The sequence below is a fragment of the Octopus sinensis genome, unplaced genomic scaffold (assembly GCF_006345805.1).
Source record: "Octopus sinensis unplaced genomic scaffold, ASM634580v1 Contig15395, whole genome shotgun sequence".
Lineage (NCBI taxonomy): Eukaryota > Metazoa > Mollusca > Cephalopoda > Octopoda > Octopodidae > Octopus > Octopus sinensis.
The window spans coordinates 63,133-73,208 of NW_021833708.1; the positions used below are offsets into that span (position 1 = coordinate 63,133).

Genomic DNA, 10,076 nt, shown 5'->3' on the forward strand with positions numbered 1-10,076 from the left:
CAAGATTCGAAATTGATTAGGTTGACAGCATTAGGCAACTGGTACTTAATTCATCAATCCTTAGAGAATGGAAGTGAAAGTCGACTTCAGCAGAATTTCAACTCAGAATGGAAAGACAGACGAAATACCAAAAACAATTTCGCCCGGTGTGCTGAAGTTTCTGCCAGTGATTTGACACATTGCATGTATTCGTTGTAAAATAACCGACGCAACAAATATTTGCATATTTGTTCACAATACTTTGGAGGAGAATAAGAGGAGAAATATGTTAGTCGCTGTTGTGCATGTCAAAGGACAAGCGCTTCACCTTGCTAAGAATACTTCCTACATCGTTTATGTTGTTTTCCATTCAGGCATATGTTGGATGCTTCAACGGAGTGACAAAGCCATGAGCTGCACCAGTTTCCTTGTCTGATTTGGCTTTTCTACAGCAGAATGCATTTCCTAATGTCCACCCTTCTACAGAGTGCACTGGGTGTTACTTTTTCTTTTTATGTGACAACAAAAACCGACAGGGGGCCCAAGGACCTTGCAAGACAAATAGCTCAAAACTGGCAGAAGAAGGTAGTATTGAAGAACGTCACTTTGTGCCCGTTGACAGGTTAAGGTAGAAAGGGAACAGGGTCCAGATATAGAGCAAAAAAAACAAGCAAAAAATAAATATGTTATTCATTATTCTTTATTAAGAAATTCCTATAACTGATGAAAGGAAAAAGCCTGTGTTTTAGCAGACCAATTAGTGTTAATTATCGTTATGACTTAATAAATTTTGACATTGAGACAGTAACACGTCTCTGGGAATAGCCACATGTTTATGCATGTGGCTTTTTCGAGAGAATCATTTGCCACACATGTCACACTGACATGGCTACTCTCATGTAGGGATTCGTTCATGTAGAGTTAAGTTAAGTCTATGAGAGAATGCTTTAACACAGACACGACCATTACATAGGTTTTGTCTGGAATGAACATTTTCGTGTGTAGTTACAACACCATTTGCAAAAAATGAATTACAACAACTAATGCAAGGTTATGGCTTCTCTCCTGTATGTGTATGCGTGTGTCTATTCAACTGACGCCTTTGAGAAAATGACTCACCACAGATCTCACAATGACAAGGTTTCTCACCAATATGAAGGCGATTGTGATTAGTCAAGTGAGCGCTTTGAGAGAATGATTTACCACAGATATCACACTGATATGGTTTTTCCCCGGTATGTGTAAGTTTGTGCCGAGTCAAATTACTATTACAAGGGAATAACTTACCACAGATATTACAATGATAGGGTTTCTCTCCTGTATGAATGCGATTATGAGTAACCAAATCTCTATTATGAGAGAATGATTTACCACAGATCTCACAATGGTATGGCTTCTCACCAGTATGAATGCGATTATGAGTAACCAAATTACTATTACGAGAGAATGATTTACCACAGATATCACAGCGATATGGTCTCTCTCCTGTATGAGTAAGTCTGTGCCTAGTCAAATTGGTATTATGAGAAAACGATTTACCACAGATATCACAGTGATATGGTTTCTCTCCTGTATGTGTACGTATGTGATCAGTCAAGTTAGTGCTTACAGAGAATGATTTACCACAGATCTCACAATGATATGGTTTCTCACCAGTATGAATGCGATTGTGAGTAACCAAATCACTATTATGAGAGAATGATTTACCACAGATCTCACAATGATACGGCTTCTCTCCCGTATGTGTAAGTCTGTGCCTAGCCAAGTAACTTCTTTGAGAGAATAATTTACCACAGATAACACAGTGATATGGTTTCTCTCCTGTATGTGTACGTTTGTGTCTAACAATGTCACCACTGTAAGAAAATGATTTTCCACAGATATTACAGTGATATGGCTTTTCTCTTTATCAAGATTTCTGATTCATTTAAATTATTCATTCGAGAGAATACTTATCATACACTTCACAATGATAAAGTGTTTTCATTTCCATGAATACATTTCTGTTCACTTTTGTCACTTCATTTCAGATAACATTTAATGCAATGTTTCTTCCATACATTCCACAGAAAGAAAAATATTTCGCTGTTCCTTGTATAGACTGTATTTATATACAGAGGTAGACTTATTCACGAATGCACCTTATAAATATACTGTCTTCCTTTAGGTGATGAGAATATCAAAGACACTTCTGAATGGAGAGATTTCCTTCACGTCAACATGTTCTGATATTCTGAATAGGAAAAGAAGCGTAAGATAAAACTGGATAGTTGACCAACATAGGTATTCAACATTGCAGATTTTATATCACTACCATTGTCATGCATTTACTGTCATGCTTGCATAAGTAGATTGAGTTGGAAGGTGTTAGAAGCTAATGGGAATGGAGCTAGCCAAAACGAAAATTAGTGGGATAACATGACCAGAGTAGTGAGTTGATGAATCCCAGAATTTCGCAGAGCAAAGTTGTCACAAGTGAAATGGGCTGTTTATGAAGTGATCAGAGTTAATGATGAAGAAGCATGTTACTCGTCTGCCGCCTTTCCGCTAACTAATTAAAACTCCCACTTCTCTTCATGGGTACTGAACTTCCCTCTAGGATCCATTGTGCCACCCTGATGGGCTGAGAAGACATCATAGCAGAACAGTGCTAGTTGTGACAACCTAAAATAGCTTTCCTGACTTGCTACACAATATTAAATACTGGCAGAATCACTAAGATGCCGGATTAATTGCTTAACAGCATTTCGTTCATAAATAGCTTTGTCAAACTAGAGATAAAAGCAATCAGGAATGGGAGTGTGTCTGTGCATTGTTTATTTCTCTTCAATCAGGTACACACTGTGAGGGTGAGTACGATCGATCATTTGGGCATCCAGATGCCCCTCCCACCTAACCAGGAGTCCCTTATCTGAAGACCAGCTTGCTAGCTAGCCCACAGTGAAGGTCCCTCTTTATATTTCGTCTATCATGAGTTGGTGCCCGAAACGTCTTCCTTTCAAAGTATAACTTCCACTGAGGTCGAATTTCATCCTTTCGAGGTAAATAAAATAAGCAGTAGAGCACTCGAGTCCCTGAAGTTAACTTGTCCCCTTCCTACAAATTTCAGGTTTTGTACTTAAAAATACAAAAAGAAAAATCATTATCATTATTATTATTATTATTATTATTATCAACATTAATATTTTATAAACCCCAAAAGTAGAGTCGGCTCATGGATCAAAATCCTGACTCCAAATACATCTTACAATTTCATGAGTCCTTCATTAAAAAAGGGACAACGGTAATTATTCTCCTTCCTCTCGCAGGGGTTATGACCACTCACGGAAACGGCGATACACGTCTTTGTGAGCAGGGAGGATCTCCTCAGTAGAACCAATAGCTGCAAACCCTCTGAAGACATCACAGGTTGTGTCCGGGTAGAATGGATATAATTCGCCTCTACCCATCTATAGACAGAGATCTTCTTGTGGGGTGCTTGTAAAGACAAGAACATTGCATACGTTGGTGAGACATCTAGAAGCATTGCAGGGGGATGAAATAAAAATTAGAGGCAGCATGACCACATAACCAGTCATCCATACTCTACCAAAGGTACTACTCAAAAAGGATGGTCCCGGTGCGCGCACTCGTGCTAGTCCGTCGTGACTGGAAGATCCTTCAACAACTACCTAGCGTGAGTATGCAAATTAACAGATACGCGCATAATATATGTATATAATGGCTGAATATATATCAAATAAAATGGGTTTTGTCTTAAACAAAGTAAATAAAAGACTCAACAAAAGAAATTACTTACTTTGTGTTTTATTTTCTTTGTTTAAAAAAAATTATTTGTTAAAAAAACCTCAAACATGTCTAGCGCATGCGAGTGTGATTTTTAGTCGCGCACTCGCATTACGTAATCTTTGTAAGATCGACTAGTCATGACTAGCTAGCACTGGGACCACGCTTGTAGAAAAGTACCTATATATATATATATATATATATAGTGGCACAGCTACGATTATCACCGCCTATGCCCCACATGCGGGGCTACCAAATGATCAGAAGGACCACTTTTACGATACCCTTCTACAGGCTACCTCAAAGACTAGTGGCAAAGACCTCATCTTTGTGGGTGGAGACTTTAATGAGCATGTTGGGCGGGAATCGGGTATCTTCACTGGGGTACACGGTGGTCATGGTATTGGCACCAGAAATGATGAGGAACTAGGCTACTGGAATTCTGTGATGCATGCAACCTTTTAATCTGCAAAACTAACTTCAGGAAGCCTGACTGCCACCTTATAACTTATCAGTCAGGAGACTCCACTTGCCAAATAGACTTCATCCTCACCAGACAGCGGGATGCAGGGTCGCTCTTAAATACAAAGACCCTCCCGGTTGAAGAATGTATCCCTCAGCATAGGTGACTTTAGGCTTCAGGCATTAGTGACTTTAGGCTTCAGGCCAGAAGGACTCCAAGAAACAGACCAATCCAGAAAAGAAGGATTTGGAAGCTAAAGAACCCTTCACATGGTCAGAGATTTAGGGACATCCTCATCAAGAAATTTGATGAGAGGGAGGACGAGCTACAGACGTCGGACATAGAAGGTAGCTGGAAATTCCTACAGGACAGCTTGCTGAGTGCCACAGACCAAGTCTGTGGATAGTGCAAAGTCCCTTCCAGACCTAGAGTTACGTGGTGGTGGAATAGTGCAGTAGACAAAGCCATTAGTGCAAAGAGACAGGCCTGGAAAGCCTGGAGGGATGGGGGTAGCAGGGAACTGTACCAAGTAGCCAAAAGGGAGCCGGCGAACAGGTATTACATAGCCAAAGATATAGCAGAAAAGAAGAAGTTTGCCAATGTCCAGCGACGTGAGGACCAAAGAACTGAGGTATTTTGGATTGCTAGACAGTGTGTGAGAGAAAATAGTGATGTTACAGGAGAGATATGTGTCCGCATGGATGATGGGGCACTTGCTTTTACTGTTGGTGAAAAGAAAGAGGCTTGGAGAAGCCATTATGAAAGACTGCTGAATGTGGAGAATGAATGGGAGGAGGAGAGCCTGCCAAATGTTGACCCAGTAGAGAGACCAGCTACCCGAATAGACAGCTCCCTTGTAGTTAAGGCAATTAAGGGTAGGAAACCAGGCAAAGCCCCCGGCCCATCAGGTATCACTGCTGAGATGCTTAAAACAGCTGGTTATGTGGGCTATGGCCTAGTCACCCGTATATATAAATATATATAATATCTGATGTATATGTACACACTTACACACGCATATATATATATACATATAGATATATATATAGTTATATTACATATATATATATACATATATATATAGATATATATAGATACTGTATATATATATATATATATATATATATATATATATTATAAATATATATTATATTTATATTATATAGATATATCTATACACACATACCGAGAGTAAACACATAATGTGAAACAAGGTGGAAAAAGAGTGCTCAAAAAACCAGTGGTAGAGTAATATGCTTTATTTAAAGTAGCAGAAAATTCTACAAAACCTGTTACTTCGAGTTTCACGTTCCGTTCGTACGTATGTGTGTATGTATGTATGTATATATATACATACATACATTCATATACCACACACAACACACATATATATATATATATATATATATATATCTATATATATATATATCGTATATATATGTGCGTGTGTATATGTGAGTGTATATATATATATATATATATATAAATATGTATACACACACACACCCACATATATATGTATATATGTAGAAAATTTTAGATTAAAAAAGAACACTGCCTATTTTAATTTTGATAAATAAATTTGAAAAAAACCCGCATTATTTACGGAATGACACAGAAAATGTGTCTATTCTTCATTCACCGACTTACGTGTCTGTCCGACTGTTTGTCTGTCGGTCTCTCTTCATCTTCATCTCTCATCCTGTTCCCTATGACGCTGGCGTAAAGATTGGTGTTAAGGGAGGCTACTCACAAATATATTGTACGAGAGTTATCTCCCTTGAACAATGCCTAGAAACCGTTTGATTGCAATTTTCTGGGTTCAACCTCTTAAGGGAGACTACTCTCAAATATAAGTGATTTACATTTAAGAGTTCTCTCCCTTAACACAATTTACCTACGAAATAGAATTTATCGCCCGTCGTTTACTTGTTTCGATTCTTGGACAACCGCCATGCTGGAGCACCACATCAACGTGTTTACTTACACTCATCGATGGCTGGGCTTATCTCTGTTCAGACTGCTACTCATTCCATCGTTCTCCTTTTGTCGAATTGCTAAGTTACGATGACGTAAACAGCCGAAACCGAAAATGAAGCGGTGACTTGGGACAAACACAAGTCACAGATATGGAAATAAATGTCTGTGTGTGCGTGCGTGTGTGTATGTGTGTGTGTGTGCGTGCGCGTGGTGTCTGCGAGCGCGCGTATATGTGTGCATGTGTGTGCATGCGCGTGTTTGAGCACGTAAGTGTGTGTGATATATCTATAATATAATATATATATATATATTATATATATATATATATACATATATACATACATACATACATATATATGTATGTATATATGTATGTATGTATATATACATATATATATATATGTATACATGTATTCTTATATATATACATCTATACATACTATATAATGTATGTATATATGTATGTATATATGTATGTTATATATGTGTGTGTATATATATATATGTTATATATTATGTATAATATATATGTATATATATATAATAACATACATAATACATGCATACATATATACATATACATATATATATATGTACGTATGTATATATATATAGATACATGACATGTATATATAGATATAAATATATATATTAATAAAAGGAATTCCAACCTTGTCTGATTTTCACGTTTTATTTACAATCTTATAATGATATATTATAAGATAATATATGAATGAATAAAATAAAATGAAATAGTTGAATGTAAATATATATATATATATATATATATAATATATATATATATATATATATATATATATATATACATACATACATATATACCTACATATATATATACATATATAATATACACATGTATATATATATATACATATATACATACATATATATATATATATAACATATATACATATATATATATATATATATTTATATATATATATATATGCATGTATATATGTATGTATCTATGTATGTAGATATATATTATATATATGCATGTATCTATGTATGTATGTGTGTATGTATATATATATATATATAGATATATATGTATATATGTTATATATTATACATGTATATATGTATATAGATATATATATGTATATATACATACATATATTATTATATACATATATATATATACAGATATACATACACATATATATAGAAAATATATATATTTATATATATATGCATGTATATATGTATGTATAATGTATGTGTGTATATATATATATATATATATATATATATATGCATGTATCTATGTATGTGTGTATGTATTATATATATTATATCTATATATATATCTATATATATATAGTTATATATATATAATATATACAAACAAGATGATATCTTGGGTGAACGACAAATGAGGTTCAGTAAAATAAACCGTGAACCATGTTTTGGACGCAAATGTGTCTCTTGATGCCCCCTGGTGTCTTGCTAAGAAAACAAGTTGAGTGCTGACCTTGTTTCAATGCTTCTGGATCATTTACTATGTGTTTTCTCGAGTGGACAATAAAGCCTGCTTTGCTTCGTGCCACAAAACCACAATGACGCTAAGATTTCTAGTTAGAGGAACAGTGTTTTGCGAGTGTGCCTGCATGCTTGCATGAAGTTGTTCCCGGTGTTGGAGTCGATTTTTCTCAAACCTTAGAAGAAGCAGGACTGGTGCTAGGTCCTTGCGATGTGGTGCTTTGGTTTCCCAGGAAGAAGAAAAGGGATCATTGCATCGTTTCAGATTGTCTTTTAGTTTGTCTTTGAAGCGCAGAAATGGCCTTCCAACTGACTTTCCTGACAGGAATTGGCCAAAGAGAAGTTGCTTCAGAATACGAGAGAGATGACCTGACTATCTAAACTGTATTTTGATGAGGATGACTTTAATACCGTATATGTTGCATTCTGATTGTACCTCACTGTTAGGAATATGGTCGCTCGGTTTTATGTTGGAGGTAGTACGCACGCATCGCATGTGAAAAGCATCAAGCTGGTTGATGTGCTTTTGGTACAAAGTCCAAGATTCAGCACCATAAGGCAATGTTGTCAAGACAACCGTCTTACATTAACTTTCACCATTTACGATACCTTGTGGTTGTTTCATAGCCTGTGATTTCCCGATTCTGGAATCGATTTCTTGATCCATTTTCGCATCGTTGGACACGATGGATCGAAGACGAGTGAAAGGGGAAACAATTTTTAATGTTTTTCCATCAAAATATACAGAAGCTCAGTTTTCTTGATATTGATGGTAAGACCAAAAGTCTTGGATGCATCGCAGAGAGACAAACTGACAAAGAGAGGGAGACAAACACACACACACACACACACACACATTCCCACTCCGTCTGCGCACACATGTCAATACATACACACAGCCACACACCCTTCAAACTCCTTCTAACTACCTATTGATCCGTCCATCTACGCACACATGCAAACTCACAGGCACGCACGGCTACACCCACCCACTGTAGCCGCTGACTTCTCAGAGCCACATTAAAACACGTACACAGATACTATCACACACCACACACACACACACAGTAACCAACTGGCACCAACATACATACACGCAGTTACTGCCACACACATATGTATATCAACACTGAAAATATTTATTTAGCAATTTTCGTAATTTAAAAAAATTTCTTTAATATATTTATTCATTTGAATGACTTGTGTTTTATGTATCTTTTGTATATTTTGACATTAGACTGCGTCCATGCTGGGGCACCGCCTTCAAGAAATTCTAGTCGAATGAATTGACTTATTTTTTACAGCCTGGTAAATTATTCAACCGCTAAGTTACATGGATGTAAAGAAAGCAACGCCGGGGACGAACCGACAGAAAGATACACGTACAAATGTGACCTCGTGTGTACCGTTGGCGATATTTTTCCTCTGTCTTCCCTTCTTTAGATCTATCCTTTCCTATGTTCTGACGAAGAGCTCTGCTCGAAACGTTAAACCCTCCTTCTTCCCTTCCTTCCTGAGCGTCTAATAATGCTCTATTTGTTCCACGTCCTCGCGTTGTTGTGTTTTTCTCTTTGTGTTTTCATGTTGTGGATTAACTATATATATATATATATTATATATTATATATATATATATTGTATATATACATACAATATATAATATATATATATATATATTATATACATACACACACACACACACATATGTATACAGGCAACAAGCTTCCTTTCATTTCCATCTACCAAATCCACTCACAAAGCTCTGGTCATCCGCAGCTACAGTGGAAGACACTCGCCCAAGGTCCCATGAAGTGAACCCGGAACCATATGTTGAGAAGGACACTTCTTCCCATACAACCGTGCCTGCGCCTATGTGCCAATACACTTGTGATCCGTATATCATTTGTTATATTGAGGGAGATTGTGCTGCTATTTCGCCGTGGTCGGCAACTGAGGGTTTTTATTGCTGTTGTTTGTAATAGAATGAGTCGCAATAATTTGATTTCTGAAGTCACTGATGTTAATGGACACAAAAAAGCGGTGAGCTGGCAGAATCGTTAGCATGCCGGACAAAGTGCTTAGCGGTGTTTTGTCCGTCTTTACGTTCTGATTCCAAATTCCGACGAGGTTGACTTTTTCTTTCATCTTTCCGAAATTGATAAAATAAGCATCAATTGAACACACGTATGACTACAGCCGCACGGCGGAAACGAGTAAAATTAATAAAAAATATATATATACATACACGCACACACACACCACACACACACACACACACACACACACACACACACACACACACACACACACACACACACACATAAAGTTAGAGAGAGAGTAAAGTTTATTTACTAATATAATGT

At 36.5% G+C, this 10,076-nt stretch overlaps 1 long non-coding RNA gene across 1 annotated transcript; it reads right to left on the reverse strand.

Moving 5' to 3' along the window:
* Positions 1–665: 665 nt before the first annotated feature.
* LOC118761578 lies at positions 666–1,582 on the reverse strand. The gene is made up of 2 exons (XR_004997483.1): positions 1,531–1,582; positions 666–1,195 (listed from the first exon to the last, which is right to left on the reverse strand). It is a non-coding gene; the product is annotated as an uncharacterized LOC118761578 (long non-coding RNA).
* Positions 1,583–10,076: the final 8,494 nt, after the last annotated feature.